Raw genomic sequence first — 23,712 nt, forward strand, 5'->3', positions numbered from 1 at the left:
TATGTCCAGAATAAAAAGCTTTTAATTCACAGTTAACAAACTGTGGGTCCCAGTGAGTCAGATCTCGGAGAAAACTTTTGCTGGGTGTTTTAAGTGCCATCACACTTTTGCATCCCAAGGACAATACTGGATGATTATATCCCAGTGTGACTGATTGGCACATACCAGCCTGGACTCCAGACATGCTCTGCCCATTCTCCAGCTGCAACCCCTGATGACAATGATGAAGTGTTCAAGTCCAGGCTGGATGGAGCTCTGAGCAACTTGGTCTAGGAAAGGTGTCCCTGCCCACAGCAGTGGGGCTGGAAATGGATGATATTTAAGGTTCTTCCCAATCCAAGCCATTGTATGGTTCCATGGTTTATGGCTCTGAAGTTGTACCACCAAATGTGTCAACAGTTTAATCTTAGTGAGCAAAGAACAAATACCAACAGAGAATTAAATATAATTCCTGATTTAGAATGAGATCAGTCATTTCAGCTAATTTCCTTTTCACCCTCAAATTTGACAAAAAATAATGAATTTCCCTCTTCTGGTGTGGCCTGCAGACTTATGCTCTGTAGGGAAAGGAAATGAGCTGAGTAAGAAGAGGGAGCAAAACTAGATTTCTTAATATGTGAGATTCCCAGGCCAACAGCCTCAGATTTTGGCAAAGGGTGAAATCAACAGTGCAATTTTTTTAGGGTTTCCCAACAGAATGAGAGGGAGCAAACCAGTGCTGGCAGGTAACTGGTGCATCTGTCCAGTGTGCAGGGAATATATTACTGCTCCTAGAAAAAGGATCCCAAAGTGACAGATGCCTGAGGAACATGCTAGAATAGATAGATAGAAGAAAATAATATAAACTATGGAGAGTTAAGCAATGGATGTGAACACCTATGTAAAAACTCTATCAGGAATGCCAGGTAATATCTTACACTAATTCAGTACTGTATGGAACCTCTATATGAGAACCTTGCACTATGAGGAATAAGTGCTGAAGGCCGAACATTTATCTTATGAGTTGTTCCCTGTTTAGAATGATCAGGGTTGCCAGATACTTGGGACTCTCAGAAAATTGTCCCTCTGTAATCATGTTTTCCTGCCATGCAGCACAAAAGGGTTTCGTTTCCTTGCCCCTTTCTGTCTCGGAAAGGACATATCAATGTGGTTTTTTCTGTAGCCAGGGAACTGTGGCTACAGTAAGGTCCATGGTATTGCAGCTAGGATTGATATATTGGTCTGACAGGCGTCATCTGTTTTAAGAAGTGGTATCTCCTCTCCACAGACCTGTCTGCTTCCCGAATGCTTGACTTGACTCTACAGGTACTTTTTTTGGCTTTTACTGGGTACAGGTTCTCTTTTAAATCAGCAGATTTATCACTATTCTCCCAAATGAGGTATTTCTTGTTCTTTTACAACGAGAGTCGAGCTACAAGGCATGTCAGTTCTGGGAATGCCAGAGGTAGGAAAGAGGGAATGGTGGATACCTCAGGTCTGTGTAAATAAGAGCAAATGAAATGGTCTCTATTGTGTCTTTGGTACTGACTTGTGAAGCTTTGCCTCCCTTTGATGGGAAGGAAGGGAATTAACTTCATCTTTGCACTGGGATATCAAACTCCAATCTCTCCCACTTGGATAAGTTTTTTCCTCTCCTGCTTCTCATTTTCTTTGTGTTTTTTTTCTCCTTCTAGACATGAGAAACAACTTTGTTGGATGCCAAATTATGTGTTTACTCACTAAACACCTATTTTTTGAACAAACAAGCTGCCATAATTCTGATGTTCAGGGTGAAGAGGGCTTAGGGAGAAGCAAAACTTTTTTCTAGGCATGCAGAGCAGATAAAGAACCCTTGTGCAGTGAACTATATCTGATTCAACTGAAATCTTGTTCAGCTTAGGCATTTAATTACTGCAGATGTTCAGGAGATACTCTGAGAAGGATCCAAAGGGCTGGGCCCCTTTGGACAGATGCTGTTTGCTTTGACACTCCATCTGGCACTTTAAAATTATCCCTGAAGCTTCAGCTGGCATCACCCTGGAGGGCTGGCACAGAAGAGGTTAAAAAGGAGGCCAAGGTCACGGCATGCCATGTGTGGTAGAAGGTCAGTGGATAATGATTCCCTTCTTGCTCTCCCTTATTTTCAGCCCTGTCTCTGCTGCATTACACAAGGACTTGAGTTTTGCTTTCTGGAGGATCTTTCAACACCAATGATATCATCCCCTCAGCTTTTTATATCCTTTTATCCAGAGTATACTCTGAAGATGAGCAAGATATGGCAGCAAATAATGTGTATGGTCTAAACCAAGTGAAAAACTTGGTTGTTTTATATAACAAACAGAGATTTGGGACACCATTGGGACCTACCAACAAAACATATTTATTAACTGGCCTCAGAGAAGCATAGTGCCTTTGGAAGGTTTGTTAGATTTCTGCAATGTCTTAGTGTAGATCAATTATTTGACTAATATCATCTCTCCTCTTGGCTATAGGGTTGTGGCATGTGGAGCTTTTAGCAGGATATTCATAAACACCACCTAGTCATGTTTGGTCAGTGAGACATTTTTCACTCAACTGAATTGCTGAGAGCTTTGCAGGGCACCAAGTTTATATCATTATTAGTTCAGATTTAGAATTAGGTACTCCTGCCTGTAAAAAGAGTTATTGACTCATAATTAGTTGTATTTATGGTTGTTGCATTTTTGTCAAGACTGTGTTGGTAGAGGTTTTCCCCAGCCTGGTGAGCTCTCTGCCACTTCACCACATTCACAGCAGGGATATTTAGCAGTTCTAAAAGGGTTTAGAAATAACCTCTTGTGAGGGAGACCTTGAGGTTAGATTGTCTTTTCATTCTACACCTCACAAATAACCAGTTTTTGTATTAGTCACCCTGGTTTCCAGAAGGGTGGCAGGGGATAGCAGCTAATATGCCATCTTGTTGCTTTATCCGGGTCATCAAGTAGGAAATATTCAGCACAGCTTTTTTTTTATTTTTAATTGTCCATGACTTGGTTATAGGTAAATACATCTTTTCCACTCCTCATTTTCTTCTAAGATCTAGGCCCTATCTAAGTAGATTATAAACATTGATTTAAACATTCAGTCATGCAAATCTTTCTACGAGGTTCAGTAATAGCAGCTAGGTCAAATTAGTGCTCATAAATGACTAATTCTATTTCCTCTTGTTTATTACCCAGGTTTTTGGCATTGTTGTATAGTTAATTAAATAATTTCTTCTTATTATCCTCTCTTTGCATTCCGTGCCTTCCTGACCATAGTCTCCAAAGGAAATCCATCAAGGGCAGGGTTACTGGTGCAGCAGTTTGTAGATGGGGCTCAGGGGCTCTCCTCACCTCCCTGGGGTCCTTCTGAGTGAGACCTGAGCATTGCAGCACCAGGAGCTGTTGCCACCTCTGCAACTCCCCTCCTGCATCCAAACTGAGAGCTGAGGGATGGAGGTCAAGGGCTCCCTTTTGGTCCTGTAACATGGAATCCTGTCTCTGTCTCTTCTCTGTTCTCCAGAATTGACAGATTATTATTCTCTGTCATTTTTGGTCCTTACCCCTGATTGAAAGGGATGTCTGACTTCAAGGGATGTGCTTTGTGTCAGGAGATCAATTAGGTTTGTTCGGTGTCCCTTCTGAAGCTTCTTTTTTTTTTTTTTTTTTATCCCTTTCTATGCTCCCAGGTCTGATTTCTGTTACTGCTTATCCTTTATATAGATTTTGTTCCCTTCTTCATCTGAAGGAGAATGTTTTTTCCTATTAAGTGGCAACTGCTGCTGCTCCTCATCCCAGGATTTAAGTAACTAGCATTTTTCCCTGTTCTGCCAGCACTAAATTCACACAATATAACAGAAAACCAAGCCCATACACTGTCAAACAGAGACACTCCCACAGCGTGGTGACCCTCTTTCTGTCACCTGCCACATTTTTCATGCTCAACCTACAGCTGTGAAACTGTTTTTCCCCCTTCCCTTTGAACAACAAAGTCCAAAGAACACTCCTCGTTTTGATGCCTGTCACAATTTGCAGAACATCCTTGGACAGAAATGATACTGCTAATAGTGAGGGAAGAGTTGTTCTGAAAGCAGCAGCAGCAGCTTTTCATTGCCAGCTCTTCCAGTGGGTCTGAGCTAATAAGAGGCATGCTGCAAACTTTATTTAATTTGTATGGGCCTGGTCCAGAGCCTCCTCTTGACTTCAGGGCCATTGGATCAGGCTGCATGGTAGCTACAGCTTTGCTTTATGACTCAGTATCACTGTCTTGGAACAGTCTCTGCCAAATCAGTCAGTTTTTCCATTAAAACCTTCTCCAAAGAGAAAAAATGAGTGTTCAGCTAGCTGTCTCCTAACAGAAAAGTCTGATTTTTCACTTGTGTGTTTTTCCTAAATAACTTTTTCCTCCTCCAGGAGAAACCTTTGGGCTTCAGGTGGGGCAGTTCTGAGTGTCTCACGGACAGCTGAGAATATCTGCCTGAATCTTTACCAGCTTGTTTGAATGTTCCTTTTTGCTTTCAATACATTTCCATGTTGTTACCTGAGAGGAAACTAATTTTTTAGGAGTAAAATGTCTCCAATTAATCTTCTGTGACAGCAGTTGTTGTTGTGTGACTAACTGACCTGTGACTAAATAACTACAGCAGTAAAACAATTTTAGTCTAACACCATAAAAAACAAAACTAAAACTCTGACTCTGCAAAGCAGTATTTTTATGAGCTGAGCATATACTGCATTAGGGAAAATGAGACTGTTTGCATTACCCAGCTACACCATATACCTCCTCTTTCCATATATGTGAATTCCAAGGATGGCTGGTTTGGGCTTGTATTCCTGAGGGAGAACTAGACCTGAGCTTTGCAGTTGGATTTGTGTTTTATTTCAGTTATTTTGTTGCTGGAAGTGATGAACGGTGTGAAGTTAATCTACCCAAATAACACACCTGCTGCCATTCTGACTGAGTTCTTTACCTGCTTTGGAAATTTAGTTGTTGCTCCATCCATGCTCCACTCAAGGCAGCTCAGGCCCAGGAAGGAAGGGAATTCATTCCTCTATATGCAGATGTTACAATTTCTTTCCAGCCTTTTTAACAAGCAGGGACATGTGCAGACCTTTAGAAGGACTTCAGCCAGCTGGAGAATATGGTTATGGATGTAAGAGCAGTGACTGGAGTTACACAAATGCACAGAGAAGTTGTAGAAGGAGATAACTACTCCTAAAAATTCTTGAGTCATCTGAAATCCATCTGACTATCTTTCCCCTTAATGACAGGGACAGATAAACACAGGGAATTATATAAATGGACATATCTTCACTGGCTTTGTGGCAATCATGAAGCCCCCTAAGAATGCTAAGTTTCATTTCCAAAATGGATTTTGGAGAAAAGTTGGGATGGATGGATCAAAGTCACAGAGAAAACCACAGTACACTATGTTGAAGTCAAGACATGACTGGAACAAATTTCCCATAGCACCATGCTCAGAAAAAGAGAAAAGAAGTAAACAAAAAACTATTGACAGTTTACAATTTTGATGCTGTCTGTTCCTTGTGTTGGTTTTCTTCGTCTCTGTTCTAGGAATTCTTTAGTAGTGCTATGAAGAATAATCAATTAATGCTTAGAAAGCAATTCTAATGATTCCCAGTTTACACATGAATAAACAGAATGCAGCTTAGGTGACTGAGTCACAATCATTTTTGGAGTCTGATAGGGCACAGGCAGCAACAAAGAGCCAGCTCAGCACATGTGTTCTAATTGCTATTTTGCCAGAAAAGTTGGGGCTGGAGATCAAACAGACAGAAATGAGTTGTAAAGCTCTCTGAATGTAAATGGTTGTGCATTGTTTAAAAAAAATACTAAAAAAAATATCACTACACACTGTAATGATTTCATAACTGCTAGACAGCTAAGACAAGACTTGCCTGAGGTCTCACAGGATGACCATGGGTCATACCAAGGACAGGATCCAGATGTGATTCTACTGCTGTGTTTAAGCATGAGGCCATCTTTACTTCTTCTAAAATGTGATATTTGATTATAGAGTCCCTTACCATGCAAGACCATGTGTGATACTTTCTCATGTGTTCAGCCAGAAACATGGTGAATGTAGAAATATCCTTTTTCTGTGCATCATAACTCATGATGTCTTGCTTTTATTGGCAGGTTCACAGCTTCAGCTCAGTCATGTGGCCTGGTGAAGGGATTGCTCACAGTTCTGTGTGTGCACTGAGCAAGTGCCTGTGGTACTGTGTGTTCAGACAGCCCAGGAGATATTATCAGGAGCTTTTCTCTTCCAGGCATGAAGGTGTTACCATGATGTAAAACCAGGTCATGGTGAAGTTCCCCTTCACATCTGGGGATGTATTTTGTTACTTGAAAGCCACACAGCCCATCTATAACTGCAGAAGAACAAGCACAAGCCTTGCTATCCTACTTCATACACTATCAGCCAAACGAGCAAGCCAGCTTGGAGTCCTCCAGGGTCATTTTATTTTTAGGGCTGTTGCCTCAAGCAGGAAGAAAACAGCTTGATCTGTAGGCTCTGCTTTGAGCTCCCAGTGCTGGCAGCAAAAAGCAAGTTCTTTTGACGTGCAGGCTGAGTTGAACCCGTGGAACAATCTGTATGGGCCAGGGAGTCGCTGTGTTTTGTGTTCCTGTTCCGAGGCACAGCACATCTCCTTGTCTGTCACAGAGCTGATTTACTTTTCATCTCTTCAGCCTATAGTTGACGTTCCAGCTTTTTTGCTGTCTCTCTCTTTCATGGCAGGCTTTTTCTCCCTATCTTTTTCAGGGTTTTCATTTTTCCTTGTTTGTCTGAAATCCATCTTGGAGACACTTGTTGCCCCGTTCTCTGATCTGTTTTGAGCCTCTGCCAGCTGCTGCTTCTGCTGCCAGTGGATAAAACAACTGAGTCACCACTGTGTGAATTTTGCATTTGCTTGTAGGGTGGCAGAGCCAAGGCCATCATGAACATATCAAGGAACCACAACAAAGACCCAAAACACAAACACTGGGACTTAACCTCAAAGCTTGTGCTGGAGCCCAGTGAGATGACAGCCAGCAAGATTCATACCAAGGGACCTCAAAGCCTTACCAGCCTCAGTCTGACTTTAACCACATCAGAGGCATGAACCTCATGCAGCTCTGGATCAGGGGAGAGGGTGTAAGGGAAAGGTAGAAGTGACAAAAGGACTGTTTTCCTCTTTCCATGGTGGATTTATCACAGCAGATGTAAAAACCAGAAAAAAGAAAAATATGCTCAGGGTTCTCGACCTCAGCAAAGCTGCAGTGGAAGAGAGCAGCACTGAGTGCACTAGGGAAGGCAGACTGACTGCTTCCCTAAATCATCTTGTGTGTCTTTAAGCCAGAGTGGCTGTTTTGCCTTGTTTTCAGCAGGTCAGGACGGTTGGCAGCTCATTCCCCACACCAGCACCATTTCCCTGTGGCCATGGCAGTGTCACCAGAGCACTGCTGCTGCCTTGGCTGTGACCTGTGCCTGCTCTCATGGAATTGTCCCAGCACTGACGTGCTTGCCCTGTTTCTCACGCCTTCTAAACATCCTGCTTTTTAGCCTAAGAAACTTCCTATCAGGAAAAAAACCTGTCTCTGGTAGACCAGAAGGACCATGGTGTTTTGGCTTTTCACACCTCTGTTTTTGGGACAAGAGCTTGCCAAAAGGTCATTTATACCCAGTGTGGTGATTAGCTAAACACCAGGTGATCACCAGCATGGGGATATTGAAGCTGGTGGGTGTTTTACTGCTTAATTTTAGCTTGATCAGGGTCATCCTTATGCTGCCAGCAGAGGCATGGGGGCATTTAATGCAGCTTGGGCACCAGGGCTGTGTAGTTAACTCCAGGTTTGTTTGGCAATCTCCAGGTTTGTTTGGCTACCTCCAGGTTTGTTCACTTTGGCTGATGACATGGGGTTGTTTTTAGGGATAGACAGCAGAAAGGCTGAGATGCACTCCTCCAGTCTTCAAGTAGAGGACAGGACTGTATCAGTGTCTCTTTTAAAATATCCTGGCCTGTTTGGCTTGTAATAGCCTTGTAGTAAAAAGATTTTTCATCCTTGGCCCTGATGCAAAGGGGAAATGGGTTCCTATTTGCATTGTCCCCACAGTGTTTGTGTAATTAATGTATGTGGGGGTTCTCCCTCCCCCACACTCTCCCAAGGTAAAAAATGACCTTGTCAAAACTTAGATTACAAAATCTTAGTTACTAAGCAATGGGTAGGGCCCCACTGGGATGGCATCCCAGCTCCTGAAATGGTATGTATAGTAAAAACTAATAAAAATGGTGTCAGAGGCTCTCAGGCTTCCAAGTCCCCTGCTGTGTGACCCCCTGATCCCAATTTATTAGCTGAACCCAGGGAAGCAGACAAACCTTTCTGGCTCCAGACTGTAGGCTCCAAGAAATCAAATAATGTGAGCTCCAGAGCAGTGGCTCCAGAGCAGGAGGGAAGGAAATCCTCATGGAAAACAGGGGGCTGAGAGTAGGGCTGAAGGGAGCTGCTGACAAGAGCCATCTGATGGGATAGGAAAGGGAAACTCGCTCTGTGCTATCTCAGCACCTCCATGCTCAGATGCTTTAAACATGTCAGGGAGGAAGCGCAGGAAGGGGGTGGGGAGAGCTGGGTTTTTAGGGAGGCAACCAGCCAAAGTTGTTTCCTTTCATGTGTTAGCAGTGCCTTTGCTCCGAGATCACCTTGTGCTGGTGACAGAGGATTTAGCAGCTGGGGGTGGCAGATGGAGTGGCAAAGAATGTGCCCTGTGGGTCAGAGGGGGATGCACCTTCCCCCTTCCTGCTCCCCAACTGCAAGAATTTTCTCTTGAAAGCAATAAAGGTGGTGCAGCTCATCATGTTGCTGCTACCCCCCTGGATTTCCTCTTTCGTGTGTGATACACACAGCAATTAAAGCGTGTTGCACAGGGGGAGTGAGATTTTTTTTTTCCTTTATTTTTTTTTTCATCCTGAAGAGCTGCCAAAGCAAAGTGATATTGATGAGGATGGCTCGCTTCGATTAGCAGAGGCTGGCTAAGGAACAGCCACCTCCAGCCTGTTTCCCTTCCCTCTTCTGCCTTGAACAAGAAACTCCAGCATTTCCTCTGCATTCGGCAGTTGTCTGTCTTTTCTGCACCTCTAATCTATGCCCAAATCGAGCTTAAGTAGGGGTAAGAAGTGTAACAATAATGCTCTTTGTTTAATGCCAGCCATTGCATTTGGAGTGCTTTGGCTTCCCAAGGGTGATGTTGTCAGGAGAAGGCACTGCACTTTGTAAAAAGGCATGGCTATGCAGTAAAACAGCTCAGGATGAAATGAAGAGATGAAGACCATGTGGTGGGTGAGCTGTAGCAGTAAGGCAGGCCTGTCCCATTTGCCAGCTCTTTATTCAGGTGTAATTTGCTGTTTGGAAATATATTCTGAGGTTTCTGAGCAGAGACTGGCCCACAGTTTCTCCTACTCTGTGACCTAAATGTTTGTGTCTAAGAGCAGGCAAAAAGACAGGCCCATAGCTTTATCTGCCTTCATGACTTCTGGCTTGCTTGAAAAAGGGTTGTGGTTTTATTCCTGCTTACCTGAAGATAGCTTTGAGAAATACTTTCTGATGTAAGACTGGACAGATAGCAAATTTGGGGGCTGGAAAAACATGTGCATACAGGCAGGTTTTCTCCTTCATGCTACGAGGAAATAAGGCTGCAGCTCTATAAATCTGGGATTTCCTGGCTCTGTGTAGTTTCTTTTTAAATCACTGCCAGGGTGATCAGTTTAAACACCCACATCATTTGTGTTTTCCATAGTCAAACACAGGAATTTTTGGAGCGTTGTCTAAAGGAAAAAAATGTAACATACTCTTCCTCTCTCATTTCTTAGCTGTGATCAGTGCAAGTCTGAGGGCAAATAGAGGTCCTTGGTAGAGGATCAAGAACTGCTTTTTCCCCTGGATACACACTACAGCCTAAAGCTGTCCCTGGGCTTGGCTCAGTTTTGCAGTTGATGCATAAAGGAACCTGCAATATCCTCGTGATTTGGAGCTTGGTGTTTGCCTCTCCTCTGGGCAGTGAAATAGGTGGGATTGTATTGAGGGAAAGGTGGGTGGTGAAGGGGCTGCTTCCCCAGGAGCAGAGCCTGGGCTGGAAATGATGCTGGCCCTGCACTTCCTTGTGCTGGTGGTTTCCACTCTTGCAGTGAGGCTATGGCCCTGCATGCTCTAGTTCCTACATCCATGTGGCTGAGAACAGAGCAGGAAGCACAATCCCAATCAGGCTGATCCCTCCTGCACAGGCTGCAGTAAGAAGCAGCCTCAGACCTGGACTAGTGAGAGTGCCCTGCTTTAGGGCTGGTGTTGGTGATGGTGTGATGACCTGGCTGCTGGCCTGGGGGCAGTTGCACAGTGCAGCAATGTCCTGCAAGTGCTTCCTGAGGTCTGGGAAAGGGAAGGTAGCTCCTTTGGATGAGTGCTATTGTACAGTTTGGTTGTGTGGGTACTCAGTACCCACAGTTTAGGGCACCTGACCTTTTGCCTCCCTCACTTGCGTGCTGAATCAGCCCAGGGGTGGAGAGGCTGAATTCTCCATAACGTGGATCCCCCATAACCTTGGGCAAGTTGCCTTCACTGCACAGCCCTCACCATTTGTGGCTGAGCTATCGCTTTTCTCAAGATAAGCTGGAATTGTGTGTGTTATTGGATGACTTTTATCTTGCCATCACAGCCCGTGTGCACTTTCAGTGTCAAAGGAACTGCTTTGCTTTATAACTTGCATGTGAGGAGGGATTATTTTGCAAGAGGTCATGGGAGAGTGAGAGAAGGTATGATCAAGTTGTGGCCTCTGGAATATGCTGTGGGATGAAGATTTGGAGAGTGGTATTTTCACTTTTCTTCCTTTCCCTTTTTTGATGTTGATTCAGAGCAGAAATAACCTTGGTCATATTATGTCAGCAAAGATGCTGAGCAGATCTGAAACAAAAGGAGAAAAGCAAGTCAGTGTTTCAAGTGCATTGGTGGTTCAGCTGAATGAAAGCCCAGTCTTGCCAACTCATGATTTGATCATCAGTGCTGCAATGCATAGTCCTTTCCTATAGCTCCAGGTCTTGAGTTACAGAAGGTCTTAAAATACACTCTACTCACCACCACCACCCCTTTCCCTGTAGGTTTCATGATTTCAAAGAAAATATAGGAAACATGACCTCAGTGCACCCTCAGGGCTGAGGTGGTGGAAGGCAATGGATTTAAAACTGGCTCAGACTGTGAAGTGAAGAGATAGTGATATACAGTTCATATAAAAAGATTTTTTTTTAAAAAAAAAGTTATTTCACTATTGGCAGGTCAAACTTTGAGCAATAGAAGAGAACTTCCTGGATTTGGGATTTGAAAAGGAGCTTCAGGTCACCCATTTGCAGCTCCATGGGTTGTGCTAAGTGGGTGGGAGTTGAGTTTGCAGGAGTCTCATGGGATCTGCAAGGCAGATGTGAAGGCAGGAGAGCAGCTTTTGTGAATTTTTACCAGCACTGTGAGTTTGGCCACATTTGTATAAATCCAGAGGAATATGGTTGTTTTGTGTAAACCAATGATTTCTTACTATTGCCAAAGCAAAAAATGTGTAAAGAGATCTTCTTGTGTCTGCCTCTAACTTTAAGTGACAATAAGTTTTTTGTGTTTTCTCTCTTTTTTTTTTTTTTTTTTTCCTAATTTCTTATTGATTAATCAGGGGCAAACCTTTAAATCTCTGTGCATAGTGGGACACTGAATTGTCCTGGCTGGCACCAAATTTGTTCTATGTATAAATGTAGGGAAGACTTTGCTTGATACTATCAATGCTGCTGGATATTTATTAGCAGGATGAACATCCCCACATAGAAAATGTGTTAATCGATGCATCAGTTACTACTGTAAGAGACTTGAAAGTTGCACATGCATTTGGAACTACAGTAAATGGTGCCGTCAGTCCTACAAAGCCAGTGATCAAACTAATACCCCAGTGGAAATGAAAAATCTCCTACTCCCATTCCTGACCTTGAGAAGAGGTTTGGGAGTAGGAAAGGTGTTTTGTCTCTTCCTGCTAAGTCAGTTAGTCCAGTAAAGCGATTTCCTTGGGAAGGAAAAAGACAAATTCTGTAGTCAGTAAGTTATGGGCTGGTTTCTGGAGGGCAGTGAAGGGCAAGGTTGGGTTAGACTCTATCAGGGATACTTGCCAGGGTACATTTGCTGACAGTGATTGGAGCTGTCAAGGAGAGTGACACTGGGGAGTGCCCACCAGTATGTTTAAAACATGCTCTGTGAATTCAGATGTGAAGGAGGCCAGAAAACATATAAAAGATGTGGAAGGAACATGGGAGCTCCTCTCCAAGGTGAGATTTTGGATGCAATGACCTGTTTATGTCAGACTGTGTTAAAGTAAATAGGTTAATAACTGTTTTTGTTTTTACCATTAATCCTGCTTTTGATTAGCACTTATGTTTACTGTTTAGTTTCACTTAGACCCATGTTTACCAAAGGACTGGTCAGAGGTGAATTTAGCAAAGAAAAATAATAATTCAATGAATCCACCCTAATTTCAGTGTAGCCTGACAGATTTTGCAGGAATGTTGTTGCCACTACAGAGCCAAGGTCGGGTTGATCCCTCCTGGCAGTGTGTGAGACAGTAATCTGGGGTATGGAACAATCAGGTGTGGTGCTCCTGTGGTGGCTCCTGAGTGCTGCTGAGCTCCTGGGAGCACTACAGAGCACATCCTGCTTCGTGGATGCCAAATACCCTCTTTGGTTTGGGGTGGAAGGGCAAAAAGGTCAAAGGGCTCTACCCTGTGCTGGGGAGTTTGTTTCTGCTGAGTTTTTAGTTTTAAATATAAATTTCTCTGTTGTTAGAGAGAACAACTGTCTTGGTTTAGTTGGCCAGGTTCTTTTATATTGAGCCTAATTTATGAGAAGATAAGGAATCCCTGCCTATGCAGTTCCCTCTAGTTCAAACATAAGGGATAAAGCCAAAAGGCAAAGCTGAACTTGGGGAAGACAGAAAAGCAGTTTCAATGCCATCATGTTATCTCCACAAACCTTGCACTTCACAGTCCCAGTCAGAACCCAGCACCCTCCTGAAGGGAGTGTGAATGGGAGGCAGAGAGCTGCCAAGATAGAGGGGCAGAGAAGCCCAGAACTGGGCAAGAATAAATACTTGTTATTCAAAGCCTGAAGGGGATGGAACATGTAGTGATTGGCTTATCAAGCCTTGGATCTATAAATAAAGGTGCCATGTTTATTCCCTTTGGGGCCCCATTGTCAAAGAGACCTTTATGCCCCCCTTGTCAGCCAGAGGGGATAGACGTGGTTTGTCTGGGAACAAAATATGTGCCCCTTTCCCAGGGCCTGACACAGCTGTGGGGATGTGGGACAGGGAAAGGTGCACTTCAAATGGACCTTTTCAGGAGGTGAACTCATTGTCACTTCAAAGAATCAGATGATTTACTGTGTCTGTTTATGGGCAGAAAGTAACATCTTTATCTTTCTGTGGTGTGCTTAGGAGAGACATAACAGCCTGGTCATGTGCTGGAAAGAAATGACTCATTTCACTTTGGGTCTAAGTGAAACTAATGTATTACTCATTTTTATGCAACTCTAGTAAATTGTACTTATTAAAAAGGAGGGGGACGGTGGAGGAGGGACTATTACCTAAAGTCTAACCAAGATGTACTAGAAAATTAATTTAGAAATATGGTTGACCTCAGCTTCCTCATAATGAAAATCTGCTGACAAATCTTGTGATTTTGTTACTCTTTTTAAAGCAGCCCCTGGGATTGCTGGTAGTTCAGGTGTCAGGACCAGTTACTCATTCAGATCCTGGCTGGATGATTTTTCCATTGTTCTTCCCAAGAAAGATTTCATATTCAGTCATCCTTTGGGCTTTCTGCACGGCCTGTTGCTAAAGCCTCTGAGTTCAGCCCCATTGCTGAGCTCTGCTGGTGGGGTGTGAAGGAGCTCTGCAGGCTGCTGAGCTGTGAGCGTGGCTTCAGCAGCTCTGAACCTGCTGGTGGCTGCCCTGATGGTGCTGAAATCCTGTGATGTGTCTGTGCCAGCTTAGGCTGATCTCTGCCTCACAGCCCCTCGTGGATTTTTCGCTGACTGTCCTCTGCTTAGAGCAAATAAAACCCATTCTCCTTCCCAGCACTATTTATCATTGAATTGTGATTAACTGCAGTGCCATATTCAGAGGAGGCAGGAAAATGACAGCTCTTTTCAATTAGAGTATCCAGAACAACCTTGTCACCTCTTTCACAATCTTTGCTTTTATTTGCAAAGGTTAAGATCATTTTTAGCAGCACTGAGAGCTCTTTTCCTTCAGTGCATGTACATAGAAGCCCCTCACACTGTTAAGCTGAGACTCAGATCACCAAGATTTCTCTGTTCTCTGATGTCCTGTTTTTTCTAGCAGTGATTTCCATCTGTGTCTGCTGAGTTCTCAGAATGGCAGGTCTCTGCTACCTGGGTAGAGAACACTGCTGGGCATTTTCACCTCCTCCTCCTCCTCCTCTCGCTCTGTGAAGTCAGTGGAGTTGGTATGGAGCTGGTGGCTTGGTCACAGGGCATTGAAATAGGCTGGCATCTGTTCTGCTCTCAGCTACACCACAAGGTCACTGTTCTGGGAGCAACCCAGCATTACCTAATGTGGGTTTTGGTGAGAATTGAACTTGTGAAGGGACTAAGAAGAGTGGATATGATATTTCATATTAGGGAATTTACTTTATCTGTGCTTTTTTTAATGGGGTTTGTGTGCTTATATTCTAAATTACTTTTTTCACAAGGAAAAGAAAAGAGCCTGGGAGCAAGCAGAGCTACTAAAGAATTGGAGTGACTCTGGGTTATGGAGTGGGCAGACACTTCTGCAGCTGAAGAGATCTAATCCTTGCCCTTCAGTCAGGTAGGCCATAAAAAGCACTTGTGCTTCTGGAAACAAGGACAGAAAGCAAACCTAAGCAGAGCCCTCCAGCTCAAGGGGTTTCAATAGATTTGTCTTAGTGGCTGTGTAAGAGAGACTGGTTAGGAAGCACCTGGAAACTTATCTAATTTTCCCAGCTATTCCGGTTCATCTAATGAAAGATCTTATTTCTGCCTACACACACTGTTGTACCTCGGTCCTTAGACCCTTGATGTTGAAGCAAAGCAGTGAAAGAAAAATATTTACAAGACCAAATGGAAATATGGTTTCCTCCTGTTGTCAGTCCCAACGTTAACCCAGTTCTCCGAGGACTACAAAATGTTGTGCTTTATTAATGCCTAAGTAATGATGGAAACAACGTTATTTTCATTTTTCAGGATTTTGTATTCACTTTACACTTTGTCAATTAAAAAAAATGTCTGAGGTTTGCTGGCAAAGAAACTCTGGTGTGTTTTCAAAGGCTTTGGAGTGTAGCATAGTGGTATACATTTTAAAAAAATCAGATTTTCATTGTTAATTTCTAATTAAAAGCTCAGTGAAATGTAGGAGGTTTTACAGCAGAAAATAGAAAAGGATTATAGCCATAGAAAGAAGCTGTGGAGACCTAAGCAAAGTGAAACCAGAGTTCAACGAATTCCCTGCATCTTTATGAAAATCACATCTATGAGTCAGCAAAACAAGCTCGTCTCTCATCTAAAAATGTTCATCTTGGTCATGTTCACAGCTGTGGTTCTTCCAGGGCCGAGCAAGGCGGGGCTGAGGCGGGCACAGCGCTCGGTGCCCTCCCACGCTGGGGTTTGGGGCTGGGACCGAGCACGCGGCTCCTCTCGACGCTTGCAGGGATGCTGCTCATGGCCACAGGAGTGTGCACGGAGCTCTCTGCCTCTCGTGCCTGGCTGATAAATCAGGAGCTGCTCTGCATGAGCCTGGGGCTGCAGCTCATCCAAACCCCTGGCACAGACTGCGCTCACGCCCTTGCTCACCCCCTTGGTCGTACACACAAACAGGGGCAGCTCTGGCAGTCCGAGCTGCGGGTGGCTGCTCTTCACATCAGTGGGATTTTGCATTCTGGTTGTGGCTAGAATTGCACCAGCTCTTTGTAAATTGTTTTTTTGGTTTTTTTTTTAATAACATTGTGGAATTACTCCAGGCATCTGACTTCTTCTGTCAGCCTTTCCTTGGCAAAGCAGGCTCACATCCCCAGCAGTGTGACTCAGGATGCTTGTCTTGCTGGCTAAGACTTTCTCTCCCTTACTCCATGTCACCATACACCCTTTCCCTCCCTCCTAGCTCCTGGTCTCTGGCATGTTCAGCAGCAGAGCTCGTTGAGAAACACAACCATCTTCTTCGGTGTTGATCTGCTTTTGACATTCCCTGACCTGCTCCTCTGAGCTGCCCTTCCTGAGCAGAATCCCAAGCAAGCTCTTTGCCTGCTAATGCAGCGTTAAGACCACGAGCACTCAAATCCCTGAGATCTCTCCTTCCTCACAGAGGTTAAAGAGAATAGTTTCTGAAAACTTGAGCTTTCCCCCAGGTTGAAAGGGAGGAGATCAATGGGATCTGTGCAGCCCTGACACAGTGCCCCGCAGGTCGTGAGCCCTTACAGAGCTGTCTGAATCACAGAGCTGCGGGCTGGACAGGAACTCTAAAATCATAGAGCCCAACTGTTAATCTAGCACTCCCAATTACACCATTAAACCATGTCCCTAAGTGCCACATGTCCCATCTGGAAAGATTCAGGGAAAACCACATGGGTGGGAAATGCAGGACTGCCTCAGGTGGGAGAATTTGCAGGAAATTTCTTTGCAAGGAAGCTGCCGGTCCAGGATGGTGGTCTGGCTGCATTCCAGAGTCAATGCCATCTGAAGATAACCAGGCAGGAATTTCTTATCCTTTTCCATTCTATTAGCAGCCTGGAAGTGGGCATGGAGGAGAGCCCTTGGGTGCTGCTGGTGGGGGCTCTGAACTGTGGGCAGGGTACTCGGTGTGAGCTGCTCTGGCTCCTCCAGCAGCTCAGCTGCAGGCAGGGGCTGAGCAGGGGCTCACTCAGCCTGGCTGCTGCTCCCCAGGCCACCCATGGCTCTCTGCTACCTCCATGGAGGTCATGTCCCCTCTCCTGATCAGTGAAACCTTCAGCCCATTTCCTCCCCAGGACAGCACCTGGGTGATGTCCCAGAAGATCAGGGGCTGGATATCAGCAGTGACCTTCCTTGGGGAAACCTTTGGGAATGAGGCCATGGAGTGTGAGGGTGCAGCCTGGGAGATGGTGAGCTCTTGTGCTTCTTTTTGGTTTTGTTAAAGGCAGTCTCTGCTAACTACAAATAGGTTGTGCGAAAAGAAGACAAATAGTAGACACTAAATGTAGTTTGAACTAGCCAATGGTAACAAAAATAGGGTATTTATTTAAATTGAACTTAATTTGAAAGTCCATTTTAATCTGGTCCCTGGGCTCCATTCATCCTGTGGTTCTCTGGTCATCATTTTCAGGGCTGCTGACCCCTGAGCATGCAGAGGCTTATGCAGATCTGGAGATGTATTTCCATAATGTCTGTGCAGGCATTCCTGTTAAAACCAAGGGTGAACTCAGGAAAAGGGAGTGAAAGGGACTAAGGAGTCCCACCAGCTCTGTTTGGTGTGATTCATGTCCTCTCTGAAGGTACAGTGGGGTTGTGCACACCTTTCCAGTCCTGTCTCTTCCGCTCAGATGAAGGCCAGGCCTTAGCAGTAGAGGCTGAGGCAGTGGTCTTGAAAGGCAGAAATCTGGTTTCTATTTCAGGCAGTACCACTCAAACATGCTTTTTAAGAGGGCTGGTGGAATATGCTTTTCCCACAACCAAAGGGAAATGCACTCAAAAGGGAATGTTAAGAGGCAGCCAAGGGGAAGAGGAAAGGGGTGATGTGATCTGATACCCACTGACCTCTCTTGTACAGGCATATCTCCCCTTCTCCTGGGTACCCTGAGAAACACACAGCCCTCCACAGAACGGATGTTCTCTGGCTATTCTCCCCCACACCCTTTTTTCCCCTTCCTTTTCTCCTTGATCTGTTTAGAAATTCCCTTGTTTGCCTCTCTGGTTTCCATAACCTCACTGACACAGAGGCACTGAGGAGAACCCAGCGTTAGTGGCTTAGCCATGGAAGTTCAGCTCAGTCCAGCTGTGGGCAGCTCAGTGTTCGCCCTTCCTTTGTTTTTTGGTTTGGGATATTTTTTTTTTCCACTACCATGTCCATTTCTGCAGAAGCAGCTGACACTTTAGTCACAAGGCCAGAGTCACAGATCTACCAAAGCTCTTAATATCCAGTTGTATGTTTGTGTGTGCTTTTTCAGGGTAAGTACATATTTTAGGGATGAAATAACAGTTTGTCCAAGAATCAACAGTCTTCAGGGAGCCAAATAGTCTTGCAGCCAAGGTTTGTGCTCTTTCCTTGAGGTTTTGGGGATGAGTTGCTTCCCTGTCCTCTTACATAAAAGAGGAGCAAATTGTCAGAACAAACACATTTTTAAATATACAACACCATCAGTCAGAGCGTAAGAGGACCTCATTGGCTGGAAAGGAGATCAAGGCAAACAGGAATTTGGATAGCCTGACGAAGGAGTTTGGACTAAAGGGTTCTTTTTCATTCACTGGAGCTAATAATTTTTTTTCTCTCTCTCTATTTTTTTTTTTTTTTAGGTAATCAGCCAGGAAGGGAAAAAAAAAATCCTCCCCCTTCCTGAAGGCAGTGAGTCTGGACTCAGAATCCTATTTTGCTGTTTTATAATTTCTTTTTCTTTTTTTTTTCCCACAAAAACAGATTGCTACTGGATATAAGTCCTTGCCTTGGAGCACACTGGAGAAGCAGCCAGCATGCGGCTCTGCTGTCTGGGGTGGTTCTTTGCTCTGTGATTCACAAGTCAGTGACTAATTCAGATTAACTATGGTCATCTGAAGATCAGACCCTCAGTTTTACAGTCAGGGTTAGACAGTTTTAATCAGCCCTGCCTGGGGAGGGAGCTCTGGCAGAAACTGGACTGTACAGAAAAACCTGGGGTACAATTTTTTGGTGAGCTGCAGGACATTTGTGAATTCTGTATTTCTGTATTCTGCTCTTCCAATCGGTTGCCCATGTAGGGAGGAGAGGTCCTTGCAGCTGTTCTTCCTCAAAGTGCCATCAGGACTCTTCCAGGACAAATTCCTCCTTCCTGGGCATAGCTAGGTTTGCAGGTTCCCTGTGATTACACCAGGACAGGGGGAGAGGCAAGGTGGGAGCAGCTTTCCTGTGTATGCTCAGAGCAGCAGGGCACTGTCTGTGACACCAACACAGAGCAGTTGTCTGTGAAATTTCATTAAATTTACAGGCAGCGATTGTTATTCCAGAGCAAGGAGAGGAGGTGGAAAGAGGCTGAGGTCCAGCTAGAAGTTGGCTAGCCTAGTTCTTGGATTGTTTTCCAGGCTGTGGTTATCCTTATCTGCATCTGGAAACTGGAGTGTGTTGTATGTGTTTGTAAGAGCAAGCGGATGTGTGAAGTGTTCTGGCAAAGTCAGAGACCTCATTTTCCCCTCAGTATAATGCAGCCTGATTAGATTGTTATTGACATGCTGAGAACCTGCTAGGGTTGTTACATCTCTGTGGAAAGGCATCTGTCTGTTCCTTTTCTCCCTTCTGCCTGGAAGGATTGCAGAGCTGGAAATGGGAAGGACTTTTCAGATGGCAAATCCAGCTGTGAAAGAAATCTGCTGGGAAAGCACCGTGTGCCCGCCAGCTGACCAGCAGTTTGACAATGTATGTGGAGCTGCAAGCCAATTAATATCACTTTGGAACCATTAGTAATTCCCTAATGGGCAAAAAAATAAATTAAAAAAAAAAAGGTGAAAAGAAATAACCCACAATAAACCCCTCAAAACTGCTGTATTTTTTTCTGGATGTTTTTCATCCTCTAGATCGTTGCTAACCTGAGTTACTGGCAGTGTTTGGGTGATCAGATTTGTCTGATCATGTCAGAAATGTGCAGTGCTTCATGAGCTGCTACAGCTTTGACTGTTCAGGCTAAAGCAGAGAAGTGTGTGCAGAGCCCAGAGGAGGCTGTGGATGTCCAGAGGAGGCTGTGGATGTCCAGAAGAGGCTGTGGATGTCCAGAGGAGGCTGGGGATGTCCAGAAGAGGCTGTGGCTGTCCAGGGGAGGCTGTGGCTGTCCAGAAGAGGCTGTGGATGTCCAGAAGAGGCTGTGGATGTCCAGGGGAGCTGTAGATGTCCGGAGGAGGCTGTAGATGTCCAGAGGAGGCTGTGGATGTCCAGGGGAGGCTGTGGATGTCCAGAGGAGGCTGTGGATGTCCAGAGGAGGCTGTGGATATCCAGAGGAGGCTGTAGATGTCCAGGAGAGGCTGTGGATGTCCAGGGGAAGCTGTGGATGTTGAGAGGAGGCTGTGGATGTCCAGAAGAGGCTGTGGATGTCCAGAGGAGGCTGTGGATGTCCAGAAGAGGCTGTAGATATCCAGGGGAGGCTGTGGCTGTCCAGAAGAGGTTGTGGCTGTCCAGGAGAGGCTGTAGATGTCCAGAGGAGGCTGTTGATGTCCAGAAGAGGCTGCAGATGTCCAGAAGAGGCTGTGGCCATCCACAGGAGGCTCTGCAGTCCTGTACCTGCCTGAGCTCCTCTCACTGCAGTGTGTGGTGGTGGGGATCTCCAGCTGATGGCTCTGGGCAGCTGAACATGTCTATGCTGCTCTCTACTCCAGCTGCTTCATGCTGGATTAGCTCAGGTATTTCTACCTAGTGCTGCACAGTGACTTCTAAACAAGAGCAAGAGAACATGTGGACTAACTGGCTTTAAGAACATTCTCCTTCCCAAAAATGGCTCCTGTGATCTTTGTGCCGTGAGATGGTCAGATAATGGCAATTCTCACATTCAGGATTTGCCATTGCAGGATGAGGACACACAGTCTAAATATCTGTGATGTTGCTCCCTTTGATCACAGCTGACGCAACCTCAAAAATCCTCATCCTGAAAGCTCTCTGAAGACAGATTTGTCTCCAAGAATGATTTTGGGTTCAGCAAAATTGCATGTTTCAGTGAAATGATATTTCTTTTCGCCAGCTTATTTATATTCATCATAATTGTCTCACTGTGATGCCTCCTATTCATTTGCTGGATCCACTTGTCTTGCATCTTGTTCTGATCTGAGTGTTTTTTAGGGTAAGCCTGCCTTTTGAGAATATGCATGATTGGTACCATTGGAATAGTTTTCATGTGCTTGCAAGAAGTGCATTGCTAAGCAAAGTAAGCAGAGGAGCTGGGAGAGATGAGTGGAAAATGACTACTGAAGAAAAGGGAAGAATTAAAATAGATGGCAAGGAGTTAATCAAATAAACAAAGGTTCATTAAAAAAAAAATCCTCTTGCTCTTTTCTTTTCTTTCTTTGAATAATCTCAATCTGATAATGATTGCACTGGCCAGCCCTTGATACCTTTCTGTCTGATTACAGCTGGGTTGTAGTGGTAGTTACCACAACAATCTATTACTGGCTGTGTTAATTAATGCCCCTCATTAAATTAAAAAGGGCAGGGATGGGAATATTTTCAGGCTGTTCCTCACTTATAATTATTTATTTTAAAAGATTTTTTTTTAATTTTACCATAATGATGTTGTCCTGAAAAGGGAAGCTCTTTAGTCTTGATGTTCTCTGGGGTTTTTTTCAACTTCTTCTATAAATTCATGCTTTTAGGAGAGTTAATTTACCACACAAAGAACTTTTGAAGGTCGTGTTCAGTGCCTCTAGCACTGTACAGAGGATTTTTGAGAACAGCTGTGTGTCTGTGCAGGTATTTCTGTTGTTCTGTGTTGCTCTGTGAACCAGATGCCATTTACCTACCAAAAGAGTGGGCACCTTTCTGACCACTCTGTGCAGAGACCAGAGATGAAGTTCCTGCATATCAAAACAGAAAGAGCAGAAAGGACCTGTCAGTTTGTCCAGTCCTGGCTTGCAAAGCTCTAAAGGAGGTCATTCAGATGTGGGTGGAGAAGGATCCTCCAGAAAGGCCGGATCTGTGAAGGAATTATTGCTTGTTTGAGTTTAGCAGAATCATGATCTGCTGCGCTGGCTTCATCTGTCATTCTGCAAGAGTTTAGGGGGAATTAGGTGCTTCTGCACTTACTGTAGAAGATAAGTTTTCTTGAGGACACAGACCCATAATTTGGCAGATCTATTTAATGATGGGGAAAAATAGTTTGCTTACACCTAACGCAGGAGTAGAAACTATGCAAAAAGACCTTTAAGGGCTCTGAAAGGTTTCCCACGGGATAAGAACTCTTGTTCTGGAGTTGCTTTAGGCCTTTTACTGCTGTGGAACTTCCCCTCCATGATCACAGATCTGCTAAATTGCACAGTGGAACAACATAAAAACCTGGTGTTCTTCACAGGAGAAAAGCTGTTGGAAATACACTGAGGACAGCTCCAGTCCCCTACATTTTTGGCTATTATATATAATGTGGTTAAACCAGAAAATTTCCAGATTATCTATAAGCATGGGATGCAGATAACAGAAGGTGCCAAATATTTCCCCACACCCTTGAAAGGAAGGTGATGTAAAGAAGAAAAAGCAGGCTAGAATTACTTTTGGGCACAGAGTGGGATATAAGAACACCTAGTTTCTCTTTTAAGTTTTCTCTGAATGCACTTTGTGTCGAGTGCAGGTTTTCCTCTCCCATCAGACAACATGCCACATGTGCTCCACATTGATGATTACCAGCTCTGCCACATGTTTCCTGGAAAACAGCACATTATGTTACTCCTCATTGTAACTTTCCTTAAAATCAAGTACAAGCTATATGTCAGTCACCATAAATAAATAGAAAAAGCTCTGAGACTGGAATCATCTGTGTGCTGTAGAGGGGAAAGGTACTCTTCCAGTGTATCCTATGGCTGCCCATACTTCTTTACTTTACAACCCATATTTATTTGTGAGTATGGCTGCCCAGAGGAATACTCTGGTGACATGTTTTCCTTTAATCAGTCCTTTGAATGGGACAGATGAGTTTTAAAACTTTTTTTGCAGCATTTGACTGACTCCCACCATATTAATCTGTGATGACATTTAGATGGCCAAAGTCCCAGCACAGCCAGGGGAAAGGGCCAATGTGCACCTCATTTATCCAGTACACAGTGAGATACTGGCAATATTTCTCCATCAGGTACCAAGCCCTGGAACTCATAGATCTCACAGAATTTCTGAGCTGTTTCTTTCATGTCTACTTGTGTGGCACTTGTGTGATCCCCATTTCAGGTTTTTGTACCTGCTTAAATTCATCTGCTCCATTCCTGCAGCTTTTTCTTGCTCCTCAGATCTGGAGTTGCCATCCAGCTTGTGGCTGTCTTCACCTGGCCCAAAGCATGTGTGAGAAGTGCTTGCCCCTGATGTGAGATCCCAGCTCTGACCATCACCTGGCAGTCTATGGTGGAACTTCCAGCTATGCTGGAACTTACAGAATGTAGTTGTGGGAAGAAGGAGGTAGGTATGGAAATTGCTCCTTAATTGCAAGCATTGCTCTAGGAGCTTGCATTGCTGTTTTTCAGTCTGTGACTTGTGTGAGGGAGCACAAAGCCTGTCATTCAGTGGAGCTGTTTGGTGGTTTGGTACTGATCACCGACCACTGGGCCTTTTCAAATACAAAATGCTGTAAATGCTCCATCTGCAGAAGCCATAAAGTGATTGCTGGGCTTCAGTGCTCTGAAGACATTGAATGGAGCCAGATGAGTGTAACCTGAGATCCTCACTGTGAGCCTTTGGATTCAGAACCACATTTGATCCAAGTTTACACTTGAAGTGCAGTGGAAATA

General features: G+C 44.4%; 1 long non-coding RNA gene across 6 annotated transcripts in view; it reads left to right on the forward strand.

The window, feature by feature from the left end:
* LOC115497897 (uncharacterized) overlaps nt 1-23,326 on the forward strand; it is a 155,880-nt gene extending 132,554 nt beyond the window's left edge. For 3 of the 6 annotated variants that reach the window (XR_012051530.1, XR_012051531.1, XR_012051535.1), the window contains 2 exons: nt 14,766-14,881; nt 18,695-19,292. This is a non-coding gene — a long non-coding RNA (uncharacterized lncRNA). Of the gene's footprint in view, nt 1-14,765; nt 14,882-18,694; nt 19,293-23,217 lie in introns of those variants that run through there. The other 3 variants (XR_012051532.1, XR_012051533.1, XR_012051536.1) reach the window with 1 other exon arrangement.
* Nucleotides 23,327-23,712: the final 386 nt, after the last annotated feature.

This window comes from Taeniopygia guttata, chromosome 20 (genome assembly GCF_048771995.1).
Source record: "Taeniopygia guttata chromosome 20, bTaeGut7.mat, whole genome shotgun sequence".
Lineage (NCBI taxonomy): Eukaryota > Metazoa > Chordata > Aves > Passeriformes > Estrildidae > Taeniopygia > Taeniopygia guttata.